This window comes from Saccopteryx leptura, chromosome 1 (genome assembly GCF_036850995.1).
Source record: "Saccopteryx leptura isolate mSacLep1 chromosome 1, mSacLep1_pri_phased_curated, whole genome shotgun sequence".
NCBI classification, from domain to species: Eukaryota; Metazoa; Chordata; class Mammalia; order Chiroptera; family Emballonuridae; genus Saccopteryx; species Saccopteryx leptura.
In genome coordinates, this window is record NC_089503.1 from 264,443,290 (window position 1) to 264,468,953 (window position 25,664).

At 44.0% G+C, this 25,664-nt stretch overlaps 1 long non-coding RNA gene across 1 annotated transcript; it reads left to right on the plus strand.

Annotated features, from left to right (window-relative positions):
* Positions 1 to 73: 73 nt before the first annotated feature.
* On the plus strand, positions 74 to 24,904 carry LOC136389284 (uncharacterized). The gene is made up of 3 exons (XR_010748290.1): positions 74 to 249; positions 15,849 to 15,900; positions 23,034 to 24,904. It is a non-coding gene; the product is annotated as an uncharacterized lncRNA (long non-coding RNA).
* The last annotated feature ends 760 nt before the right edge of the window (positions 24,905 to 25,664 follow it).

Consider the following 25,664-nt stretch of genomic DNA (forward strand, 5'->3'; position numbering starts at 1 on the left):
TGCACAAGGGTTGGTGGCCTTGGCCTTTGTCCCGCCCCTGTGTGTGATGTTATGCTCGGACCTGAGGGCACTGGCGAGCACCTTTGCTCAGCTGTGAGTCTCTACCTGTTTCCGAGCTTTCGCCCTGCCCTTGCAGGAGGATCCCACTCAAGGAACAGCTGCTAGCCTTGGCTCTACCGCCGAGCAGGGCTGCGTGCCCAAGCTCAGCTCCGTAGCGGAACTCCGCCTCCTAGAATAACAATTCTTAAGGTAATTAAGCTAAGGCTCCCTTGCCAAAGCAGGTGTTTCTGTCTGAATCTCTTGGGCTGGAAAAGGGTGCTTCCTCTGGCTCTTGTTTCTTAATAAACAGCTTGCAATCAATATCCAAAGGGGCAGCTTCAGGGTGGCAGAAATGTGGTTCCTTTCAATGGGATGCTGCCCAATTCACCTAATAAAGCTAGTTAGATCGTCAGTTTTACCCTGTTAAATTTTGTTTTTAACATGGTGCAGGTTCTCTTTATGGCATGTGGCTTAATATATGTAACAAATACTAAGCCTAATGGTCTTCTCCTAAACAGAACACACTTGTGTTACCAGCATTAGGGTTCTTGGGTTCCCCAAGACAGAAAGAAATCAAGAGGAAACTCTGGAGAAATTTCCAGATAGACTTTATTAAGCTTACACTGTAGCACAAGGGAGTCAGCACAGAAGAAAGGAAGGTCCTTTGAACTGGCTTCAGGGCTGGCTCTGCTTGGCTGTTTTTTATAAGTAGGGAACAGAGTGGGCTTATGGAATAGGCAAGCTTTTGGGGGGAAAAATTGGGCTTGGGGAATTTTTCATATCAGGGTATGAGAAACAAAGGTTCAGAAGAGAGATAAGACATTGTCTGTAGGAAGTGGGGGGTGATTGCATTCTTATGATGGGCTTGTCCTGTGTTATGCTGGCTATCTGGCATCCTTAGGATCCCAGCCAGGGGCAGCAGGATGTTGACAGCTCTGTTTATTCTCCATTGTTCTTGGAATTCTGGGCCCAAGTTCCTGTACTGTCGCACCTGGGAGCTCTGCTTTAGTTAGATAAGAAAGTTCAGATAAAGATCTTTCGGCCCTGGCCGGTTGGCTCAGCGGTAGAGCATCGGCCTGGCGTGCGGAGGTCCCAGGTTCGATTCCCGGCCAGGGCACACAGGAGAAGCGCCCATCTGCTTCTCCACCCCTCCCCCTCTCCTTCCTCTCTGTCTCTTTCTCCCCCTCCCGCAGCGAGGCTCCATTGGAGCAAAGATGGCCCGGGTGCTGGGGATGGCTACTTGGCCTCTGCCCCAGGCGCTAGAGTGGCTCTGGTCACGACACAGCATCGCCCCCTGGTGGGCAGAGCGTCGCCCCCTGGTGGGCGTGCCGGGTGGATCCCGGTCAGGCGCATGCGGGAGTCTGTCTCTCCCCGTTTCTAGCTTCAGAAAAAAAAAAAAAGATCTTTCTGCAGCAACTTGTTTTCAGTTTAAGGTAACTTTTATGCCACTCTGGTGTGCTTTTGGTCCTTTTGAGATAGGGTATTTGGCAGGACAGCTGCAAGTTGAGAAAAGCTACAGGAGCTGTCAAGAATAAGGAAGATGCCACCCACACACAGATTAATGGCCTAAAACTGGTAGAGACCAGCTCGATCCAACATGTCAACTAATTTTGCCTTACCTAGCCTTATTTGCTAATTGTAATCCATTAAGAAACTAAATGACACGGCTTGGAGCTTACATGATCTGAAACAGAAATCCCATATAAAGACACAGAATGGGCCCTGGCTGGTTAGCTCAGTTGGCTAAGAGCATTGTCTCGATATGACAAGGTTGCAGGTTAGATCCCCAGTCAGGGCACACATAGGAAGCAGACAGTGAAAGGGCAACTGAGTGGAACAACCAATGAATGCCTCCCTTCTCCCCTCCTCTTTCTCCCTTCCTCTCTCTGTCTTTATCAATAAATAAAAAAAATTAAGCCCTGGCCAGGTAGCTTGTTTGGTTGGAGCATCATTCCAGAGTGCAGAGGTTGACAGTTCAATTTCCTGGTCAGGGCACATACAGGAGCAGCTCCATTTTCCTGTCTCTCCATTCCTGCTTCTCTTAAAAAAAAAAAAAAAAAAAAAAAAAGGCCACTAGAGCTCTTCCAAGAACAAGAAGTCTCCACCCTTTTCTTGGAAAAATCTTGAATATTCCTCCCCATTATTGAATGCCCTACTCATTGATTAAATCAACCTCAATAAAAAGAACTCAGTGCCACTTGGGAGGGACTGCTCTGCGCGTCGGGTAGCCACTCTGTCTCACTGCTTCACTAATGAACTCACTTTCACTTCAAACTCTATGCTGGCTTGCCTTTGAATTCTTTCCTGTGTGAAGCCAAGAACGCACAGTGGGTCAGACTTTTGAGTCCCTAGACTCCTGAAATGCCTGCATCATACCCAACTCTTTATTCTCCATCTCTGTGGGCACATGACATCCTCTCTAAAGGGGTCTGGAACCCAATTACAATGTCAAGGGGGAGGTTTTCCCCCACATCAGCAACCGATTCTGTGACATTAGTTGGGTATTCTACCAATTCAACTCAATGATAATCCTACCTATTGGGAGAGAGTATCAGATCCCCCGGGTGAAGGGCTCAGCCCACAAGGTTGCCTCTGATTCAGATGCTAATTACAAGTCCAGGTGCTTCTGACCCACCAGCTATAAATGGGAGGTTCCCATGACCTCTTCCTTGGGTTCTATTAATTTGCTAGAGCAGCTCACAGAACTTAGAGAAACATGTTTCTTACTATTTCACTGATTTATCATAAAAAGATAGAATAGCCAGATGAAAAAGATGCAGAGGGCAAGGTATGGAGAAAAGGCTTCCCATGCCCTTTTTATGCACCACGCTCCCAGCACCGCCATCCCAGAAGCTCTCTGAGACCTCTCCTTTCGTTTTTGTTTTTTTTTGGGGTTTTTTGTCAGAGACAGAGAGAGTCAGAGAGAGGGACAGATAGGGACAGACAGACAGGAAGGGAGAGAGATGAGAAACATCATTTCTTCATTGTGCTTCCTTAGTTGTTCATTGATTGATTTCTTATATGTGCCTTGACCAGGGGCAACCGAGTGACCCTTTGCTCAAGCCAGAGACCTTGGGCTCAAGCTGGTGAGACTTGCTCAAACCAGATGAGCCCACACTCAAGCTGGTGACCCCGGGGTCTCAAACCTGAGTCTTCCACATCCCAGTCTGACACTCTGTCCACTGTGCCACCGCCTGGTCAGTCTCCTTTCATTTTTTGTTCATTTATTTGTTTGTGTTTTGGAGAGTGGAGTGGAGAGAGGCAATGAAAATTTCCAACCCTCTAATAACAAAATTGGTTCCACTGGCAAACAGTTCCCCATCCTTGGGTGACACAGGAGCTTTCTAAAATTTATTAACAAAAGACAACTTCATGGCTTTTCCCCCTTTTAATATACTAATTTAGCATTTAATTTGCAGCTATGTAAAAGGAGAAACATTGAAAAAATACAATTTTTCTCTCAGAAGAGATAGCAAAATACACACTTACATGAACACACACACACACCAAAAGTACTATCTATGAAGATAAGAAATGCCAAATTTAGCCCAACCTGTGGTGGCACAGTGGATAGAGCATTGATCTAGAATGCTGAGGTCATAGGTTTGAAACCTTGAGCTTGCTCAGTCAAGGCACGTACAAGAAGCGACTTCTGCAAGTTGATTCTTCCCATTCCTCTTCCACGTCCTTCTCTCTGTTTCCTCTTGCTAAAAATAAATAAATAAATAGAAATAAAAGTCAATAAATGAAATCTTTAAAAAATGTTTCCTTAAATACCACATTTAACAGAGCTTTTAGAAATGATAGGGGGTGCCGTCGCTGGGTAGCTCAGTTGTTTAGCGTGTCATCCTGATAGGCTAAAGTTGTTGTAGGTTTGATCCTCAATGAATGCATAAACAAGCAGAACAGCAAAGGGATTTTATTTTTTATCTCTCTCTCCCTTAACCCCTCCCAAAATCAATGAATAAAAAAATGAAAGAAAGATATGATAGAGGGCCTGACCAGGTGATGGCGCAGTGGATAGGACATTGGACTGGGACGCGAAGGACCCAGGTTTGAAAATCCAAGATCACTGGCTTGAGTGCAGGCTCATCCAGCTTGAGCAGAGGCTCACCAGCTTGAGTGTGAGGTCACTGGCTTGAGCGTGGGATCATAGACATGACCCCCATGGTCACTGGCTTGCACCCAAAGGTCGCTGGCTTGAAGCCCAAGGTTGCTGGCTTGAGCAAGGGGTCACTTGCTCAGCTGTAGCCCCCACCCCCCTTGTCAAGGCACATATGAGAAACCTATCACTGAACAACTAAGGAGCTGCAATGAAGAATTGATGCCTCTCATTTCTTCCTTCCTGTCTGTCTGTCCCTGCGGCTGTCCCTCTCTCTGACTCTCTCTCTCTCTGTCAAAAAAATAAATAAAGATATGATAGAGGGCTAGGAAGAAAAGGTGAGGAGGACACATAAAAAGGACAGGAAGTCCCCAGGTACAAACGAGATAGGTTTTATAGATTTGAAAATGTTTAAGTATTTATATGCAGAGAAAGGTAAAAATAAATACGTGCTATGTTAAGACAAACATCTGTCTAAGGTGCATTTAATAGGTAAACGTACCTGTTCTAGCTTACATACAGATTCAACTTAAGAATAAACCTACCAAACCACTCCCATTTGTAATGTGAGGACTGCCTGTAATTTTATTTTTATTTAACCTTAAGCTTGTCAACTGCTTTTTTCCTTAAACAGCATTCATCTTGTTTGATACTCAGCTGTACTCATATTGGAAACTTAGTGAAAACAATTTAGTGATTCTACTTTACTATACAATAAATATACTTTGAATATAAACCTATCTGCATGCCAGATAAAATTTAGTAAGTTTTAATATCTTTTTCTTTTTTTTACAAAAATTCTTTTTCTATCCTGATGTAGAGTTTGGTTAATCAAGAAAACTAAAGGTCAGGCCCTGGCCGGATAACTCAGTCGGTTTGAGCATTATCCCGAAGTGCAGAGGTTGCCAGTTCTATCCCCGGGCATGGCACATACAGGAACAGATTGATGTTCCTCTCTCTCTCCCTCTCTCACTAAAATCAATGAGAATAAACAAAACAAAAAACAAATACAAAAAAATTAAATGTCAGGAAACTAACTTTCTTAAATGAAACAAAAGAAAAAGTATTCTAACTACCACTATAAATAAGAAATCTTTCAAATACCAAATCAATTTCCTCAACTGTACAATGAATTCCAATTTGATGGTTTTTACTCTTACTCCTTCACTTTATGCCTGACCTGTGGTGGCACAGTGGATAAAGTGTCGACCTGGAACGCTGAGGTGACCGGTTAGAAATTTAGGCTTGCCAGGTCAAGGCACATATGGAAAGCAACTACTATGAGTTGTTGCTTCCCGCTCACCCCACCTCCTGTCTCTCTTTCTCTCCTCTCTCTAAAATTAATAAATAAAAATCTTTTTTTTTTCTTTTACAGAGAGAGAGAGTCAGAGAGAGGGATAGACAGGGACAGACAGGAACGAAGAGATGAGAAGCATCAATCATTAGTTTTTCGTTGCGCGTTGCAACACCTTAGTTGTTCATTGATTGCTTTCTCATATGTGCCTTGACTGCGAGCCTTCAGCAGACTGAGTAACCCTTGCTGGAGCCAGAAACCTTGGGTTCACGCTGGTGAGCTTTTGCTCAAACCAGATGAGCCTGCGCTCAAGCTGGCGACTTCGGGGTCTCGAACCTGGGTCTTCCGCATCCCAGTTCGACGCTTTACCCACTGCGCCACCGCCTGGTCAGGCAATAAATAAAAGTCTTAAAATTAAATTAAATTAAAAAAATAAACAGTGACCTATACATGTTTTAAATTGATAATAATAATTATGTTTCCTGTTCTTTGTGTTTGTTTTTTTCTAGAATAGGCAGGAGTTTATGAAGCAGAGTGGGGAGCTGGGCTGCAGGGGTCGTGGAGGAGTGCTGAGGAGCCCACGCACCAAGTGGTGGCATGGCAGGGCCACAGGCCTGGCCTGGCCAAATGCTTTCAGTCGTCACTCTGGAGAGCACCTCACACAGCTGCTTTCGGAGAGCGAGCAGGAAGTCGATCATGTGGCTGTAGATGGCTGGTCACCCCAGCCCCTGCTAAGAAGGCCTCAGTCCCTATTCTTCTGTGGTATCTAACCTGCTGTTAATCCTGTTCAGAGTAGTTTTCATTTCAGCTGTTGTACTGTTTTGTTTTGTTTTTAATTTCTAGAAGCTCTTTGGGGTCTCTAGTATCTCATCTTGCTACTCATCATGTTCATGTTTTCTTTTTACGTGTTTGAGAATTTTTATAAGATTTGTAGCAGTTGTTTAAGGTCTTTGTTTATTAATTCCTTTATTAGTCACTTCCAGACCTGCTTCTTTTGGTTGGATTTCCTCCTGGTTATGAGGATTCTTTTTTATGACAAGTCATTTATAATTGGATGATATACATCCACACTGTACTTTCACTAGTCGTGGTTTTTGTTATGGTTTTTTAAAAATGCATTAAGTATTCTTCTGCTCATATTTAAGGAAATAAATCAGTTTGTTCTTCTGAAGCTAACTTTTCATTTTGTGTCTTATTTACATGTGTCTTGAGGGCTAAATTCATTAATGACTAAGTATGTAATAACTAACTTCTGATAACTAGCCAGCACCTTTGATGGGGTCTGTCTGCTCTGGTGAAGAGGAACATGCCCTGGATGGGCCTCTGTCCATGTCTAGCCTGCTGGTTTCCCATGTGCTCTTTTTAGCCTGGGCTAGTCCCTCTCATGTATTCACAGGTCACCACTCACCCAGAACTATATGGGCCCAGGGCACATCTCTAGATCCAGGTCTCTTTCCTGCATTCAAGCCTCTGGTAACTCCTGTCTCCTCAACACAGGCCACAGGGCCCCCTTTGGGGCCTCTCTCTGAGATGTGGCCTGAAAGCTGTCCTCGGTCAGTGCACGGAGTCCACCCTAGGCTTCCCTTCTTTCCATCCTGCAGGAGGGAGCTGTTATTCAACCAGGCAGTAGTGGATGAGCCCTTCACTAGGGAAAGTCTGGGCCCTGGGACAGGGAAACAAATGACCCTGTGTTTATTCTGCTCCTGGGAGCTCACCGTCTGGTGGAGGATGTGAAACCAGGGATCCAAATAATTAAAAGAAAGCACTGTGAGATCTCAACACCCTCACCTCACCCCACCTCCAGAGACACTGTGAGGGCAGCTGTAAATGTTCATGCATATCTTGTCTGGCAAAGGTGAGGCCACGGAGTTGCAAGACCTCAAGTTACATTATTGTTGGCCTGGAGGATGCAGTTTTGATTAAATCATATTTGTGAGTAATGATTAAACTAACCTCAGCTGTGCTGAAATACCACACCTACCTTGTACCAGGCTCTGTTCTCAACACTGTCTATAAATAGTAATTCATTTAATTGTCACAACAACCCTAATATGTAGGAACTGTGATAATCCTTGTTCTCTGCTGAGCAATATGAAACACAAATAAATGTGGTGATTTGCTGAAGGTTACCTAAGTATTCAGTGGAGGGGCTGAGGAGCAGTCTCAGGGGCAGCAGCCCAAGGAATGGATCACTGGGTCCCCTGCTGACCACTCCCCAGGTGAGCATTGGGTGATCATCCACAAGGCCTGCAGTCAGGCCTCAGGGCCACTGTTTGAGGGTGGTTGAGAGGTCCCTTAGTGCAAACCCTTATTTCAAGAGAGTTAACATGAAATTTAGATAGGAAGGGAAGTTACTTCCCCAGGACCAGTTATTTAGTGGTTGGCCCTGGACTGGAAGCAGATGACCTGACTTACAATTCAGTTTTTTTTCCCCCAATGTTTATTATATTGATTTTAGAGGGAGAGAGAGAGGAAGGGAGAGAAGGAGAGAGAGACAGGAATATCAATCTGCTCCTGTATGTGCCTTGACCAGTGATCTAACCAGCAGCCTCTTTGCTTTGGGTTAATGTTCTAACCACCTGAGCTGTCTGGCCAAAGCTCAATTCATTTTTTTTACTACAGTTAAACACCAACACCAACACATAGACCTCAGAAGCAGGTCTCTGGCCACAGGAAACCTAAGAACTAGGGTGATGCTTAGGTCATAGACCTCTGAGAATGTGAGGGTCGAACTTGTCTGTGGAAGTGTCTACCTCTTGCATCCCTGGTAAAGAAGGACAAGACAGAAATCACTCCCACTGTCACTGGCAATCTCAGCTAATGACTCATCTTTGGGAGGAGGCAGGGTCCACGGAGTCTATGGAGGACAGGAACCAGACACACCACCATCTCCTCCTTTCTCATTTCCCTTCTCTCCCTTTGTCTCTGGCTCATCCTCAGCTACCCTCCAGCAGAGAGGAATATCAACTACAGAGCCCGTTCTGTACCCCAACTGGTTTTACACCCTCCTCAATACTTAGACTTCAACAGCTGCCTGTGAGGAGTCTTTGTGGGATGATGACCTGTTCATTATCTTTGCTTTTTCTTTAAAGATTTTATTTATTGATTTTATAGAGAGGAGAGAGAGAGAGAAAAAAAAAAGGAAGCAAGGGAGGGGTGGGAAGCATCAACTCATAGCTGCTTCTCGTATGTGCCTTGACTGGGCAAACCAGGGGTTTTGAACCAGTGACCTCAGCATTGCAGGGCAGGCAAGGTCATTTTCTTGATTATGATGGTGATTTTACAGATGTATACATATGCCATATCAAACTGTATGCTTGATTTGCACTTTATTATATATCAATAAATCTATTTTTAAAAAAACTTTAAATACACTGTAACTATACTGAGTATATATTGTAAACCCTATAGAAACTGCATAAATAGTTGAACTGTTTATAGATAAAAAGCCAGTAAAGAATGAAACTGGAGCCTGACCAGGCAGTGGCGCAGTGGATAGAGCGTCTGGGATGCGGAGGACCCAGGTTCGAGACCCCAAGGTCACCAGCTTGAGCGCGGGCTCATCTGGCTTGAGCAAAAGCTCACCAGCTTCAACCCAAGGTCTTTGGCTAGAGCAAGGGGTTACTCAGTCTGCTGAAGGCCCGTGGTCAAGGCGCATATGAGAAAGCAATCAATGAACAACTAAGGTGTCGCAAAGAAAAACTAATGATTGATGCTTCTCATCTCTGTTTCTGTCTGTCCCTATCTATCCCTCTCTCTGACTCTCTCTCTGTCTCTGTAAAAAATAAAATAAAATAAGAATGAAACTGAAATTCTAGAAAGTACTTAATTAATATTAAAGTGTGGGGGGAAAGAGGAACTGGTAAAATAATAGACTGGATGAACATAAAATAAAATAAATTTTAACCATATCAGTTATTACATTATCTGTAAATCCACTAAGCATTATAGTTCACAATCAGAATAGGTTAGAAGAATGAGAACAAAAAACACAAGTATACACTATCTATTTCAGATGCAATTTAAAAGCAAGACAGAGAGCCTGACCAGGCGGTGGTGCAGTGGATACAGCGTCTGACTGGGATGCGGAGGACCCAGGTTCGAGACCCCAAGGTTGCCAACTTGAGCACGGGCTCATCTGGTTTAAGCAAAACTCACCAGCTTGGACCCAAGGTCACTGGCTTGAGCAAGGGGTTACTCGGTCTGTTGAAGTCCCGCGGTCAAGGCATATATGAGGAAAGCAATCAATGAACAACTAAGGTGTCGCAACGAAAAACTGATGATTGATGCTTCTCATCTCTCTTTGTTCCTGTCTGTCTGTCCCTATCTATCCCTCTCTCTGACTCTCTCTCTGTCTCTGTAATAAAAAAACAACAAAAAAACCTTAAAAAAAAAAAGCAAGACAGAGATATATTGAAAGTAAATGAATAGAAAAATATGTAACATGCCTGACCTGTGGTGGCACAGTGGGTAAAATATTGGCCTAGAATTCTGAGGTCGCTGGTTTGAAACCCCGGGCAAGGCACATATGAGAAGCAACTACTACAAGTTGGTGCCTCCTGCTCTCCTGCCCTCTTTTTTTTTCTCTCTCTCTCTAAAATAAATAGTAATAATAAAATATACAACATTAAAATAGTAAAAGTAAACAATCTACTGTGACTATCTTAACAGTAGATTAAGATGATTTTTTAAATTAAATTTCATTTTTTAAAGTTTTTTTTAAATTATTTTTTATTTTTTCTTTACAGGGACAGAGAGAAAGAGAGAGAGAAAGAGATAGGGACAGATAGACAGGAACGGAGAGAGATGAGAAGCATCAATCATCAGTTTTTCGATGCGACACTAGTTGTTCATTGATTGCTTTCTCATATGTGCCTTGACCACGGGCCTTCAGCAGACCTAGTGACCCCTTGCTTGAGCCAGTGACCTTGGGTCTAAGCTGGTGAGCATTTTTTTTTTCTCAAGCCAGATGAGCCCGCACTCAAGCTGGCGACCTCGGGGTCTCGAACCTGGGTCCTCGGTATCCCAGTCCAACGCTCTATCCACTGCGCCACCGCCTGGTCAGGCTAAATTTCATTTTTTCAAATGTTTATTTTACTGATTAGAGAGAGAGAGAGAATAAGGGAGAGGGAGAGAGAGAGAGAGAGAGAGAGAATAAGGGAGAGGGAGAGAGAGAGAGAGAGAGAGAGAGAGAAACATCAGTCTGTTCTTGTATGTGCCCAGACAGGGAATTGAACCTGCAACCTCTGTGCTTTAGGACAATGTTCTAACCAACTGAGCTATCCAATCAGGGTGAAGATACTGTATTTTTCACTCCATAAGATGCACTTTTTCCCCCCCAAAAGTGAAGGGGGAAATGCCCATGCATCTTATGGAGTGAATGTTCATTTTTTTTTTTAGCTGTTGCGGGGTGCTGCACTGGTAAACATATGTAGAATGAGCACCAGTGGGAGCGTAATCATATCCCCCACCCCACCCCCACATCTGCCGAGTGATCTCCTGGTTCCAGTTTCCACAGTTGCATGCAGCCGAGGGAAGGCGAGTGACGTTGTTTGGGTGCATTCATCCAGGGCAGACGTGAGAGGCACGCTGCAGCGGTGGAGGGTTGTGCTGCAGCTGCGGAGCTCTGTGTGAAGTGCTGAAGTCACTCGTTGCCAGCCTAATAGCATCTCATTGGCTGGCCTGCAGATAGGAGAGGGGCCAAGGATGCGAGGCACGTGCAGTGAGCTGGGAAGCCAGTGCGAGTACAGGCAAAGCAGTGGCAGACAGAGCAGTCTGTGCTGCTCATATCCACCAGTTTATTCCTGCCGTAATCCAGGTAGTTTACCTATGTAGTGGCATTAGAGTAAAAAATAACTAGGCTTTGCCTAGTGCAGCAGCAGAGGGGTATCCTGAATTAAAGAACAACAACCTGAATGACAAATCCTGGAGTCTAAAAGACTCTAAGTCCCGCAGATTTACTATTCCTTAGATTGCCCATAAACTCATCTTTTCCAGGGGTTTCACGCTGCATCTTAACAGTTAAATCATGCTCCGGAGCCCAGCCATTCAGATAGGCTGGATGCCTGAGCATGCCACAGACTGCAGTGGTAGCGGGGATGCAGCGGTTCCCTCCAAATACTGGAGCTCTGTCTGATACAGGGCCTTATGCCATGGCATAAAGTGCTGATTGGACCAGAGCCTGCAAATGTGCCCTCGGAACATGGCAAAGGTACGTTTTATGAGCAATTCAGGGGGTTTCATATGGCGGGCATCCCAAATCGGGATGCTCCAAGGAAATGGACCAAAACCCCGTATTTTGGTCCACTTTAAGTCGCCCCCTGTGGCATTGGTCCTCCGTACTACCAGGAACTGCTGATACTTACAGTACTTCTTTTAGAAGTGGTCTATAGCAGCCACAGAGCAGCCCATCAGGCTTGCACGGTGTGCAGTAACATGCACAGCTATACAGTGAGCACAATATACTGCTTGCGGGCATATAGGGCACAAATAGCAAAGTGGTAAGTATCAGCAGCCCCGTTTCCAGTGGTACAGAGGACCAGTGTACATGGGGGCATCCCAATTTGGAATGCCCCCTGCTGTGGACTAATGGGAAATCCAGTCATTTTTTTACTGGATTTCATCTTTAAAGCAAACCAACACCAATTTGTAAGAAAATGGGTCTTAGTACCCACACACTAGGCTCAGGGGGCATCCAGACTGCAAGGAACTGCCGTCCTCAAAGGCTAGTTTCACGTACCTGCACCACGGTGCCCGGCGAAGCTGCACCTGCACACCTGCAGTTGGCCTGACTGCCATCGCCCAATCACAGATGCCCGTTTTTCAGGGGGGCAAAGTGCAAGAAAGCCTAGTACGCAAGTACCAACACATTTTCCTAAAAAGCATAATTCTTGGACACTCAGAGGCCTCACGCTTGTACCATAAATATAAAAAAATGATGCTCGTAGATGAAAAAATAGGACAGAACTGTAGACTGTCCTCCCCATAAAAAGGGACATGGAAACAAACAAACAAAAAAAACAGTCAGAAATGAAAGATACACTAACTGAAATGAAGAAATATTTACAGAGAATCAACAGTTGAGTAGAAGAAACTGAGAATCAAAATGGCAATTTGTCATATAAGAAAGCAAAAAACACCCAATCAGAACAGCAAAAAGAGAAAGGAATCCCCCCAAAATAAGGATAATGTAAGGAGTCTGGGACAACTTCAAACATACCAACATTTTCATCATAGAGATGCAGGAAGAAGAGAGAAATCAAGGAATTGAAAGTATATGTGAAAAAATAAAGACAGGCCTGACTGGGATGTGGCACAGTGAATAGAGCATCTGAGTGGAACGCAGAGACCCAGGTTCAAGACCCCAAGGTCGCCAGCTCATCTGGTTTGAGCAAGGCTCACCAGCTTGAGCCCAAGGTCACTGGCTCAAGCAAGGGGTCACCCAGCCTGCTGTAGCCCCCGGGTCAAGGCATATATGAGAAAGCAATCAATGAATAAGTAAGATGCCGCAACAAAGAATTGATGCTTCTCATCTCTCTCCCTTCCTGCCTGTCTGTCCCTCTGACTCTGTCTCTGTCACAAAAAAATTAAATAAATAAATAAATAAATAAATAAATAAATAAATAAATACAGAAAACTTTCCTAACTTGGTAGAGGAAAATGACATACAAGTTCAGTAAGCACAAGATGAACCCAAAGAAGCCCACACCAAGATGTTAAAGACAAAGACATATTCTTAAAAGCAACAAGAGAAAAGCAGTTAGTTACCTACAAGGGAGCTCCCATTAGACTTTCAACTGATTTCTGAACAGAAACTTTACAGTCCAGAGGGGATTAGCAAGAAATATTCAAAGTGATGAAAAGCAAGGACCTACAAACAAGATTACTCTACCCAGAAAAGCTATCATTTAGATTTGAATGTGAGATAAAGAGCTTACCAGACAAGAAAAAGCTAAAGGAGTTCACCACTACCAAACCAGTACTATATGAAAAGTTGAAAGGTCTTCTTGAAAAAGAAGAAGAAAGAGGAGAAGAAGAAGATAAAAAATATGAAAAATAAAGTGGCAATAAATACATCTCTATCAACAATGAATCTATAAAATAAAATAAATGAACAAGCAGAACAGAAAAAGACTCATAGAGACAGAGAACATTTTGATGATTGCCAGATGGGAGGGGGTTGGGGATTTGGGTGAAAAAAGTGAAGGTATTAAGAAGTACAAATTGGTAGTAACAGAATAGACATGGGGATTGTTGGGCAGATAAAATATATTATGCTCACTTTGTTAAAGATGGCACTGCCCACATAGAAGCCTGTCACCCAGGTGATTGCTTGGGATGGGCGTGATTGTATTAATGTGTGTTGAGGGCGGGCTGTGGGCAGGCAGGATCGCCTGGGGCTTGGTTTTAGGACTAAGCCTTTCCCACCCTCTTTGATGTGGGATGGACTTTGTATCAGAGACTTCTCTATTTTGTATATTGGATTAAAGGTTTTGATTTCTGCACTATAAAATGGGAGCAGACTGGAAGCTTGCTCTCTCGGTTCCTGAGATTAACATTAGAGAGGAGAGCAGAGAAAAGCCACGTACGTGGAGGAGGCCAGGAGAAGCAGCCAAGATGGCCAAGTGCTGAAGGAAAAGCCAGTTTGTGCAGAGAAAGAAGGAGATGGGGAACAGAGGTGAATAAGTCTGGTGAGCTAGAATCCTTTGATTCTAGGAAACTCGGATAAGTCAGTGGCTTTGTGAGCACTGAATGAGTGGGTTTTGGAGCCCAGTGTGTGTTTTTACTTGCCCGCTGAGTGCAAGCTAGGATTAAAGATGATGGCCCATCAGCTTTTGGCTCTGCTGTTTCTTTACCAACTGTGCGAATCCAATGCAAACCTGCATGGGTCAGGCTGCTGTGATGGTGGCCCTGGCTACTAGCTTTACAGGGATGTACAGTACAGCTTAGGGAATATAGTCAATAATATTCTAATAACTATATATGATATCAGATAAGTATGAGATTTATCAGGATGATTACTTTGTTAGTCATACAATGTCTAATCACTGAGGTGTACACCTGAAACTAATATAGTATTGTATGATAACTTTAATTAAAAAATAGAAAATGGGCCTGACCTGTGGTGGCGCAGTGGATAAAGTGTCGACCTGTAACACTGAGGTCAGTGGTTTGAAACCCTGCATTTGTCTGGTCAAGGCACATATGAAAGTTGATGCTTCCTGCTCCTCCCCCCTTTCTTTCTCTCTCTCTCTCTCTCTCTCTCTCTCTCTTTCTCTCTCTCTTTCATTCTCTCTCATTCTCTCTTTAAAATAAAAGAAAAAAATAGAAAATGGTTTCAAAAAAATAAAGAACAGAAGAGATGAAGAAAATGAAGAGCTACTGCTAATGGTGTGTAGTTATATGTTGGGATGATAAAAATGTTCTAAATGTTTAAAGATGGTGTTATAACAATGAATATGTTAAAAAGAATTGACATATACACCTTAAATGGGTGATATATAAATAATTATTTATCAAATATGTAAATTATATCTTACCAATGCTGTTAAGTATTTAAAAAAATGGAGATATAAAATCCATGACCCAAAGATCCACATCAATCAGCCCATTACATTTATTTAAAAATAACTGTAAATTTAAAGCAAATAAAGTAACAAAGAGAAATAGAAACCAATAAAATATAATAAAAATAGCTGAGCTAAATAAAAGTTTATGATCTCTGAAGGGATCAGCTGAATTTATAAATCCCCAGGCAGACCTACAAGAGACAGAGAGAGAAAGAGAACACAAAATACGAGTATCAGGCATTAATGCTGTGATATATCATTGCAAACTCTGCAACCATAAAAAGGACATGAATGAAATCTTATGAAACACTTTGTGCCAAAGAAAATGATAATGTGGATGAAATGGACAAATGCTAAAAAAATACTAATTAGAAAAATGGATACAGGAGGAACAGATTGATAGATATGTGTATTCCAAACTGCCCTCTTGATGTTCTGCTTATCTGTCAGACCTCACCCTTATTGGACTATCGCCCCTGAGACAGAAAAATTCCAAGAAGCTGACAAGCTGCCCCAAGGAGGGGCTCCGGACATACCAGGACTTTTGCCTCAGTATCCCCTAAGGCTCTCCCAAACATTATATAACTCGCCCCTAGCCTGTAACCAGTGCTCTTTTCCCCCAGAGAAGTGCCCGGCAGGGTTCCTTTCTTCCTTTTAATAAAGCCTGTTACTCTGGTCTTTCGGACTCCCATGGATTCCAACATTTGGTGCCAAAACCCGGGACAGGGTACTAACTGCCTGGACGATCCCTCTTTGCCGTCCAAACTTACAACCAGGGAAGCAATGGGCAGCGGCAGCTCATCCCGGTCTTACTCCCTGATTCTGTTTGGACCTGTAATTGTAGGTTGATTGGCTGGCACTTTAACCCTGTCCTGAACCCCTGCTGGACCAGAAAGGTAAGGAGTTTCTCCCTCCCTCTTCCCCAGTTGGCCTTCAAATTTCTCTCTAAAAACACCCCTACCTGGTCAGACAGGGTTTTTTTTGTTTTTTGTTTTTGTTTTTGTATTTTTCTGAAGTTGGAAATGGGGAGGCAGTCAGATAGACTCCTGCATGCGCCCAACCGGGATCCACCCGGCATGCCCACCAGGGGGCAAGGCTCTGCCCATCTGGGCATTGCTCTATTGCAACCAGGGCCATTCTAGCGCCTGAGGCAGAGGCCATGGAGCTATCCTCAGCGCCCGGGCCAAATTTGCTCCAATGGAGCCTTGGCTGCGGGAGGGGAAGAGAGAGACAGAGAGGAAGGAGAGAGGGAGGGGTGGAGAAGCAGATGGGTGCCTCTCCTGTGTGCCCTGGCCGGGAATCGAACCCGGGACTCCTGCACGCCAGGCCGACGCTCTACCACTGAGCCAACCAGCCAGGGCCGGTCGGACGGTTTTGACTTCGGACCCCATATCTATGGGTGGTCTGCCTCTACTCCTTTATGGACTTCGATGAAAGTCTAGGTGCACCTAGCCAGGCCACTCTCCTACATCCCGGGATCTCAGCCTTGGGGTGACAACCTCTTGTCTGAGACTCTCTTTCTACGGAGATTTTCTCCTCTCAGAACTGTGACTGAAGGCAGGGACACCCCCTTCTCTCATCAGTCTCCTCTACTGTGGGCTCCTCTCAGTCCAAACCGTCCAGCCAGGCTCCCCTCGGAACATGGGCTCCTCCCAATCTCAGGCCTCAGAGACTATTCCTCTACTCCTTCGGGACTCACCCTACTCTCTGAGGTTCACAGTTTGGGAGATTTCTACTCCGAGCGGCTAGTTTCTACGGATTTCCTTAAAAGTCTAGGCACCTAGCCAGGTTGCTTTCTACTACCATTACAATATCCTAAGAGATCTTGACAACTTTTGCCACCGGACGGGGAGGGCATCAGAAATTCCTTACAGCCCTGGCCGGTTGGCTCAGTGGTAGAGCGTTGTCCTGGTGTGCAGGAGTCCCAGGTTCGATTCCCGGCCAGGGCACACAGGAGAAGCGCCCATCTGCTTCTCCACCCCTTTCCCTCTCCTTCCTTGCCGGGGTCCAGCCCCGGGGGGGATCCAGGGGTCCCACAGGAGGAAACGGCGTCGGCGAAATTGAGTGAGAGAGCCGAATTCTTTTCTTTCTCTTTATTCTCTAGTTAGCATTTACTGCCAGGCATCTCTCCCAAATGCTAGTACAGCTCCTTTTTTATACACACACACCAAGTTACAATTACATGGTATTAATCATTGCTTCTGTTTCACTAGGTTTACATGTTTCCAGATAACAGTTAATTTACATCTATAAACTACAAATCAGGTGGCAATTCACTCAAAGTACAACTAAAAAATAACTTGAATAGCAATAACAACATCGGTAAAAGCTTTTAAAGGATTAGTACTAACTAATAACTCAACTTTACTGTTGTTGTGAGTCAAGGGGCAGAGAGAGATTAACAGACAAAATCATTAGGGATTAGCAAAGGACCACCGCTTGCTCAGGCAAATGGCCTTGAGTTTATGCAGTGTCCTGACTTTTCTCACAAGATAACAAAAGGCTTGCCCATTAAGAAATTGACATAACATTAAGAGTAACTTTTACTTAAAGATATATAGAGTGCACTGGCAAGATAGCTTAGTAGCAACATAATTTCAGAAGACATTTATTGCTATTGCTTCTGTGGATTCCCCCACCTCCCTCTCATTATCTGAAGAAAGAATTTTGGGAAGTATACAAACCTCATGAGAGTGTCTCACTGAGAAAGCCCAGCAACTGCCTTCAGTCATAAAACAAGTCTCTTAGCAAAACATTCTTTTCTTGCTGACTGCATTCCCATTCCAGGCCATGCAACGGGCCATTCCATTACTCCTTTCCTAAGATTCTATTGTCTAGTCAAATTTTATTTATTTACTATATTCACACACTAGTTAAGTTCTAACTATATTCTTCTCAGAGTGTTCCACCATCTGCAGGTCAGGTAAGCAAGAAGAAAGGAAAGTTTCTCTACTCTATCACATGAAAAGGCTAGGGAGGAAAAATGATGAATTAAGTGAAGGCCGAAAGGTGCTCTGTGCACAGCCACTGCCTTCTACCCATACACAAGTCACAATCTATTCTTTCTAACATGATTAAAAAGAAATTCTCCTACAAACTTAACCCTTTACGAGGGATATCATAGCCAGCCTCTTATGTTTATGAGCCCAGTTCAAGGGGCTTACAGGCTTCTCTGTGGAACTCACACCCTCTGTCTCATTTCCAAAGAAATTACTACGAATCTACAGGGAAAGCACGGTACTATTATCCCTGTGCCATAAATAATAGCACACACCCAGAAAAGGGTGGATATAAGGCCAGATTAATTCAAAAAGTCAAAGGGGGAAGTATCGTTGTGCCTTTCCTTTGCGGTGACTTTGTCAACCTGTAGCCATAGGTCTTCACTGCGGTGACTTTGTCAACCAGCAGCCGTTGGTCTTCTCTGCTGTGACTCTGTCAATCAGCAGTTTTTGATCTTCTCCTGCTGTGACCTTGTCAGCCAGCAGTTGTGGGTCTTATCCTGCTGTGACCTTGTCAGCCAGCAGTTGTTGATCGGCTCCCGACACTTCCTCTCTCTCTCTTCCCCTCCTGCAGCCAAGGCTCCATTGGAGCAAAGTTGGCCCGGGCGCTGAGGATGGCTCTGTGGCCTCTGCCTCAGGCGCTAGAATGGCTCTGGTTGCAACAGAGTGACACCCCAGATGGGCAGAGCATCGCCCCCTGGTGGGTGTGCCGGGTAGATCCCAGTCGGGTGCATGTGGAAGTCTGTCTGACTGCCTCCCCATTTCCAACTTCAGAAAAATACAAAAAAAAAGAAAAGAAAAGAAAAGAAAAGAAATTCCTTATGTGCCGGCTTTTCTTCTCCTTTCTTTCCTGTCCTTAATTTCTGTGTCTTCCGTTCTACACGCAGGCCGTTTTTGGCCAGAGAAACCTCACCTAAAACCTCTGCTCCTAATCTTTCCTTCTCCGCGGACTCCTAACTCTCTCCCCCTCCTGCCTGACCCCCGAGGGCACCCCTCTCTTGGGACCCCTCTCTGGTCCCTCTGCAAATCGAGTCTCTTCCCTCCAAGAGCCCCCTCCCTTCTCCACTGTGTTCTTCATCCCCTCCCCCCTACTTAGAAGCTGTGGCTCCGGCTGCAATGCCAGTCTCTTCTCCGACCCCTCCTCCCTCCTTACAAACTGTGATTGTGCCTCTTTCCTCCTCGCCCCCTCCCCTCTCCTCAGAGCTCTAAATCATTTTTGACTCCTCTGACCATGTGGCACTTGAATCTCCTCCACCTCTTGCAGATTCTGACCCTCCTTCTTTCCATCCAGCTGCTCACACTGTCCATCTGTCTGCTTTCTCTCTTCCTCCCCTCTATGCTGGCAACTCCCTGCCATCTTGAAAAACTAAAAAAACCAGAATTGTATATTAAGCTATGTAAGTAATCCATCTTGTCTCTTTGTCAGAAAATATCTCTAGTATAATTTGAATTGAAACAAGTAAAGTGTGCTCATTTAAATTCCTTAGTTCATAACTTTTTTTTTTTTTTTTGTATTTTTCTGAAGTTGGAAATGGGGAGGCAGTCAGACAGACTCCCACATATGCCCAACCGGGATCCACCCAGCATGCCCACCAGGGGGCGATGCTCTGCCCATCTGGGTGTCACTCTGTTGCATCCAGAGCCATTCTAGCGCCTGAGGCAGAGGCCATGGAGCCATCCTCAGCGCCCGGGCCAACTTTGCTCCAATGGAGCCTTGGCTGCAGGAAGGGAAGAGACAGAGAGGAAGGAGAGAGGGAGGGGTGGAGAAGCAGATGGGCACTTCTCCTGTGTGCCCTGGCCAGGAATCGAACCTGGGACTCATGCACGCCAGGCCAACGCTCTACCACTGAGCTAACCGGCCAGGGCCTAATTCATAACTTCTAAGTAAAGTCTTTGTTTAATGTGTAACTGTGTCTGTTTCTAAGGCTTTAAACCAATAATTACCTGCCTCTTAAACCACCAGGCTTACACATCCCTACAGACTCTTCCTGCAATACCCCCATCCTTCCTGTTCAAAAACCTTCAGGGGCTTATCACCTCCTCGTACAAGCCTTACACCTAATCAATGAGGCAGTAATTCCCCTCTATCCTGTAGTCCCTAATCTCTACAGGTCCTAAACCTCAAGAATGCCTTCTTTACCATTCTTTTACACCCTGACTTTTACTTTCTGTTTACCTTTATCCAGACACTAATGCAGCCCAGCAATTTACGTGGACTGTCTTACCCCAGGGGATCAAAACCAGCCCACACCTGTTTGGGTAAGCACTAGCTCAGGATTTAGCAGCATGCAATCTCAAAACTAGTACTCTCTTACAATATGTAGATCAGGGGTCCCCAAACTTTTTACACAGGGGGCCAATTCACTGTCCCTCAGACCATTGGAGGGCCGCCACATACAGTGCTCCTCTCACTGACCACCAGTGAAAGAGGTGCCCCTTCTGGAAGTGCAGCAGGGGCTGGATAAATGGCCTCAGGGGGCCGCATGTGGCCCGCGGGCCGTAGTTTGGGGACGCCTGATGTAGATGATCTACTCATCTGCAGCCCCTCCCTGCCTGCCTCAAGGAGACTCACCACCACCCTTCTTAACTTCCTTGCTGTAAAGGGATATCATGTCTTCTCTGCTAAGGCTCAACTTCATTCTCAGTCCATAGTCTATCTAGGCATCGCCTTAACCCCCACCACCTGAAATCTCACCCTAAATCTAACTCAGACGCTCCACAGTCTCCAACCACCTACCACCACAGATCAAATCTTTTCTTTCCTCGGTCTAATAGGCTTTTTTAGACACTGGATTCCAAATTTTGCTTAGTCAAGCCCCTCAGTGAGATCTGAGCATGGCTTTTAAGGTCTATGATGGCCAAGGAAGTAACATTTTGCCCTTTTGGACAAATAAGGCTCAAAAGAAGTCAGGAAATACCAGCTTTTGGCTCCAGCGCCCTAAAGGGCTTCATAGAATTCCATCAGGGTCCTGCTCAAGAGTGGAAAGAACGGTCATTGAACTGAAGCCTGCCAGGCTTCCCGGCCCCACTGGTTTGCACGTCTGTGCTGTGGAAAGAGGGACACAAGAAGGTAAGCTGCTCCCTTGCTCCATGGAGGAAGGGTTCAGTCTCTTCTAGCCCTGCTCCAGCTACCTGTGACTTGACCTTGCCCAGCATGCTGGGAATTGCCACTGAAGGCCCAAGGACATCGTTCACGAGCCTAAAGTATTTCTTTCAAGTAGCAGATAAATTGATCTCATTTCTTGTAAACACAAGGGCCATCTACTATGCCTTGCCTGAATATCTGAATTTTATTTTTCCCTCAGAGATCTCTACTGTGGGTATTGACAGTCTGAGTTTGTTACTTTATTTAATGTATAGTATCTCCTTTATTCCTCTTATCTCAATGCCCATGCCTATTGTAGGCTGGGACCTGCTGCTAATTCCAGCTAGCAGCAGTGGTCACTAGGACTTAAACTCTAACTGCAAAGTATAGAAATGTAACCACCCTTTCCCTAAGTACTTGCAAAATTTACAGGTTACTCAGCAGGCTGTCCAAAGACTGTCCAGGAGGCACTTCCAGCAGTACACCACCCAAGGACTGACTTTCACAGGGACAGGTCCACACACCATGATCCTGACAACTCCCACTGCTGCTAAGGGCAGCTCTTTCCTCTACCCTGACCATCTGGAGCTCAGAAACAGAGAAACAAAACCGACCCCTTGTCCTTCTATTCTCTATTCACCTCTCAGCCTGCCTCACCCAATCAGGGGCTTTCTACTCGTGTGGGACCAATACCTATATGTGTCTCCCTACTAATTGGACAAAAACCTGTACCCTAATCTTTCTCACCCCAAATATCAACCTAATTCCACCTCATGAGCCTTTTTCAATTCCTAGTACACTACCTGTCAATCTAAGGACCAAACGAGCTATACAGGTAATTTCTCTTCTTGTTGCTTTAGGAATCTCTACAAAAGTAGGTCTAGGGGCAGGGAGACTGGCCACTTCCCTGTCTTATTCCTATTCTCTCTCTCTCTTTGAAGCCCAGCAAATTCGTAAACATGAGATCTGGTTTCACATGAACTGGGTGTCTTGACTATTGCCTTTCATTAGTCCACTCACTCTCCTATTTATTTTTCTAACTTTTGGACCCTGCCTCTTATGTTTGTTCACTAGTTTCTTACAGAACCGCATGCAGACCTTCACCAATCAGAAAATTGGAAAAATCTACCTAACTCTACACACCAACCCTGAAACTTGCCCTCACAAAACAGAAAAATCTGAAACCTTATATCAGCAAACCTCCTAAATCCTATCTTTCAACCCCTACAGGTCCCCTAACCCTAAAGCTCTCCCATATCCTTGAAGACTAGAAGAATGAATAACATTCACCTCTTAATGCTTCTCAATCTTTTTACCCTTCACATAGTAAGGGGACAAGATCGCTGGGTCTTCTTGGCTGAAGAACAGCCTACAAATGGACATGAACATTTCTTTTAACTCAAGCTAACTGCTCTCTCCAGGGCTGCCAGGAAAGAATATCTCTAACTTTACCATGGAAGAACTTTCACCCCCACTATACAACCCTCCTTATCTCTGCATTCCTGATCTCCAAATACTTGCCTCTTTCTTTATCAAGTTTCTACAGGCCCGGATGAGAGAAATCTCTAGGATTACCTACAATCAAATGCTCCTACACTCCTATTCCCCAATACCCCAAGGAGAACTTCACGAGGGAAATATCAAATAGGTAGGGATGACAGCAGGAAGAAGCTGCCCCTCAGCCTGAGAAGTTCCTCCTGAATGTTCTCCAAACCCCCTTCCTTTTAAACCACATATACTCAGTCCTTCTAAAACTTACACCAACATGTTCCCCATCTCTACAAATCTCCACATGTCCTCCCATTTGAGAGGAACCAGACCAGCACATCTCATGAGGCTCATCCAGAAGACCATGTATCACCATGTCACTCTGTCCACTTGGCACTTGCAGCAAGCAACTAACAATTATTACCTCGCAAATTTTTTTTTTTACTTCCTCTCTCAGGTTTTCCAAGAACATCGCCTGGTTCAGACCTCACAGCACAGAAATTGACGACCTCCTTAACTGGATGAGGGACTTGGCTTGGCAAGGTTCCCTTCTTGAGTTCTCTCCAGAAGAAGCAAAAAAATTTTTTTCAATTTTTTCTCCTGTTTCTCCTCATCACCCCTCACCGTATTTTATAAAATTAATAACTGCCTGTCTTTTATATGTAATCACAGAGTTGAGAAATGATAGATATGTGTATTCCAAACTGCCCTCTTGATGGTCTGCTTATCTGTCAGACCTCACCCTTGCTGAACTATGGCCCTGAGACACAGGAATTCCAAAAAGCTGACAATTGCCCCAGGAGGGGCTCCGGACACACCAGGACTTTTGCCTCAGTATCCCCTCAGGCTCTCCCAAATACTATATAACCCGCCCCTAGCCTGTAACTGGTGCTCTTCTCCCCCAGAGAAGTGCCCGGCAGGGTTCCTTTCTTCCTTTCAATAAAGCCTGTTACTCTGGTCTTTCAGACTCCCATGGATTCCAACGTAGATAATCTGAGTTACCCTATTCTTACTTGTGAATTGAAATTCATTATATAAAACCTTATCACAAAGAACTGCAGACCAAAAGGTTTCATTGGTGAATTCTACAAATAATCATAGAATGAACAAAACCAATCTTACACAAATTCTTTTAGAAAATTAAGGAAGAAGGAACAGTTTTGATGGTTTAGTCAGTCAGTATTACCCTGATATCAAGACCAGACAAAAACATTACAAAAAAAGAAAAATACTGATCAATATTCCCCCTAAAGATTGCTGCAACAATTCTTAACAAAACAGTAATATATTGAATTCAGCAATATTTACAGGTGCAAAAGAATAAAACTCAACTACAGTTTGTCTCCTTGTACCAAAATTAATTCAAAATGGATCAAAGACCTAAATATAAGACCTGAAACAATAAATTACATAGAAGAAAACATAGGTACTAAACTCATGGACCTTGGCCATAAAGATCATTTTATGAATTTGACTCCAAAGGCAAGGGAAGTGAAGGCAATGATAAACGAATGGGACTACATCAGACTAAGAAGCTTTGCATAGCAAAAAAAACTGAAAATGAAACAGACAGACAGCCAACTAAATGAGAGATGATATTTTCAAACAATAGCTCAGATAAGGGCCTAATATGCAAAATATACAAAGACCTCACAAAACTCAACAACAAACAAGCAAACAATTCAATAAAAAAAATGGGAAGAGGACATGAACAGACACTTCTCCCAGGAAGAAATACAAATGGCCAACAGATATATGAAAAGATGCTCATCTTCATTAGATATTAGAGAAATGCAAATCAAAACTACAATGAGATACCACCTCATGCCTGTTATATTAGCTATTATCAACAAGACAGGTAATAACAAGTGTTGGAGAGGCTGTGGAGAAAAAGGAACCCTCATTCACTGTTGGTGGGACTGTAAAGTAGTATAACCATTATGGAAGAAAGTATGGTGGTTCCTCAAAAAATTAAAAATAGAACTACCATATGACCCAGCAATTCCTCTACTGGGTATATACCCCCAAAACTCAAAATCATTGGTACATAAAGACACATGCAGCCCCATGTTCATTGCAGCATTGTTCACAGTGGCCAAGACATGGAAACAACCAAAAAGTCCTTCAATTGAAGATTGAATAAAGAAGATGTGGTACATATATACTATGGAATACTACTCAGCCATAAGAAATGATGACAGGATCATTTACGACAATGTGGATGGACTTTGATAACACTATAATGAGTGAAATAGGTAAGTCAGAAAAAACTAAGAACTGTATGATTCCATACATAGGTGGGGCACAAAATTGAGACTCATGGACATAAATAAGAGGGCAGTGGTTACCAGGGGGAAGGGAAGAAAAAAAAGGGAGGGGGTGGTGGGAGGGGAAGGGCATAAAGAAAACCAAATAAAAGGTGACAGAGGACAATTTGACTTTGGATGATGGGCATACAACATAATTGAATGTCAAAATGATCTGGACAGCCGAGGCTCTATTGGAGCAAAGTTGGCCCGGGTGCTGAGGATGGCTCCATGGCCTCTGACTCAGGCGCTGGAATGGCTCTGATAGAAACAGAGCAACGCCCCCTGGTGGGCAGAGCATCGCCCCCTGGTGGGCATGCCAGGTGGATCCCGGTCGGGCACATGCAGGAGTCTGTCTGGCTGCCTCCCCGTTTCCAACTTCAGAAAAATAAATAAATAAATAAAATTTAAAAAAAAAAAAGAAAGAAAAAAATGATCTGGAGATGTTTTCTCTAAATCTACATACTCTAGTTGACCAATGTCACCCCATTAAAATTAATTGTCTAAATAAAATGAATAAATAAAAGTTCTTAACAAAACAATAATATATTAAATTCAGCAAAATTTACAGGTGATAAAGTTGGAAGACCAAGTGAGATTGATCTCAGGAATTAAAAATTGGATCTATATTTATAAGTTAATTAGTGTTATTCACTGTATTAACAGTATGAAGGATAAAAGCTGTTAATGTCAGGAAAGCTTTTGAGGACATTTAGTCTAATTTCATGATGAAAACCTTCATTATGTTGGGCAGAGAAGGAAAGGTCTCCAGCTGGTGGAAG